Below are 2,086 nucleotides of genomic sequence, written 5' to 3' on the forward strand. Positions count from 1 at the left end.
TAATTCTTAAAAAAAAAAAAAAAAATGGAGGCCTCTTGGGTCCAGCCAATGGCACTGTGGGTAAGGCAACAGGATCCCACGTGACTAACTGTGCAGTTTGAGTCCTGGAGCCAACGGCTTGAAGAGCACGTCAGGGGCAAGAGCGTGCGTGCCTTAAATCTCAACAGGAGAGTGGGGGAGCAGGGACGTGGTGGCCATCCCTGCTGAGGGGTACTTTCTTACTCTCCTCCTGTCTCTCTCTCTCTCTCTGGTGAGCACAGGTCCCCTATCGCAAACTAAGGATAATAACAAACCAAAGGGAGCCATCTCATCCCTGACCCAGTCGAGCTGAGGGCCTGCCTGGGCAGGGGCACTTGCTAAGTTGGATTGTTAATGGTCACAGTCACCTTTATTGAGCACTTACTGTGAGCCTGGTGCTGTTGTAGCTACTTCTCCTTATTCATCTTTTTTTTTTCCAGAGAGGTTTTTGCTCTAGGGCGTGTGCGCTTGCCAGACAGAGAGACAGAGAGACAGAAAGCCAGAAATCACCCCGTAAGGGGGATGGCCATGTCACAGTCCCTTCTCTTCCATTCTCCTCTCAGGATCTTGGGCACGCACGCACATGTACCCAGCATGAGTTTAAACCACCAGGTTGGGACTCGAACTGTGGTCGACTACATGGGAGTCCAGTGACGTAGCCATTACGCCAACTGCTGGTCTCCTTTTCTTATTCATCTTTGCTACTACTATGTAAGAGAGGTGTTATTACTATCCGCATTTTGCAAATGAGAGGCTGGAACAGAGAAGTTAAATAACCTATGTGGGATCACACGGCTGGTAAATAGTATGCCAGGCACCAACCGAATTCCAACTCAATCATTTAACTGCTATGCTAAGCCTGTGCCGATGCTACCTCGTGTCTCCAATGAGGAATGCTTCCCAGCTGAGAGCCTGAAGATGGATCTCTCATTCCCGGTATTCACTGTAGAGCTACTCTCATCTCTCACGTCCACAGGTTTCCTCCTGCGTACCTGAGGAACAGGACTCTCAAACAGAATGGTCGGACAGGAATACCTCGTGTATTCAGAACTCAGAAAGGAGAAAAAACAAGGGTGCAAATATTTAAGTTGTATTCTAATTTTGGGACCAGCAATTGGTGTAATGGCTATATCACTGAACTTCCATGTCGCTGACTGCGGCTTGACTTAAACTCACGCCGGGTGCATGTGCGTGCGAGCGCACACGCCCTATAGCCAAAACCTCTCAAAAAAAAAAAAAGTTGTATTCTAATTCAATAAGGAGAGACTTGACAGTTCCGGGCCAGTACCTGCTTTTTACAAACAAGCTATGCGCTAAGGATTGCAAACTGCTTCCTGCCCCTCACGTCCAGTCCACAGAGCACTGTATGTGGCCTACACGATTGTTTGTTTTTCTTTTTCTTTCTTTTTTTAAAGTTTTCTATAGGGCACGAGTGCTCACCAGAGAGAGAAAAAGATGGGGGAAGTAAGAAATCACCTCCTGAGGAGGCAGCGGCCACCCTGCAGTCCCTTCTCTTCCATTCTTCTGGCAGGATTCTGGGCACCCACGCACACGTGCTCAGTGTGTTTTCCAAACTGCCGGGCTTGAGACTCAGACTGCAGAGTTGGCCATGTGAGATCCAGCGGCCTTAACCACCACTGGCTGGCCCTGTAGGGTTGTTTTTTAATTGAAGTGATACAAATTTTATGTTTAAGAAATACTTTTATTTGGTAAATAGCGATTGTATGGCCACACCCTGTACCGTGTGTGACAGAAGCCTGGAACCGAGCAGTACCCGTGAACCTCAGGGAGGGCCGTACCGTCTGCCCACTGCACCCTGCCCTGTCTCCCCACCAGCTCACTTACTTCGTGGGAGTTGCTGTTTATAATGTAGCTTGTGCTGGTGTTTTGCTTAGATCCTGTTCCTTCCACTTATCCATTCAGTAGAGCTTTATTGGACACCCACTGTGAGGCAGGCACCATTCCGTGGTGGTGGGTGGTGTTGGGGATGGACACACGGCATCGACACGTGTAAGTAAAGTGCACAGGACGGCAGTGGCCAGCGGGCAGCAGGGAAGGACATAGGGAA

This window comes from Tupaia chinensis, unplaced genomic scaffold, assembly GCF_000334495.1.
Source record: "Tupaia chinensis unplaced genomic scaffold, TupChi_1.0 Scaffold000238_1, whole genome shotgun sequence".
NCBI classification, from domain to species: Eukaryota; Metazoa; Chordata; class Mammalia; order Scandentia; family Tupaiidae; genus Tupaia; species Tupaia belangeri.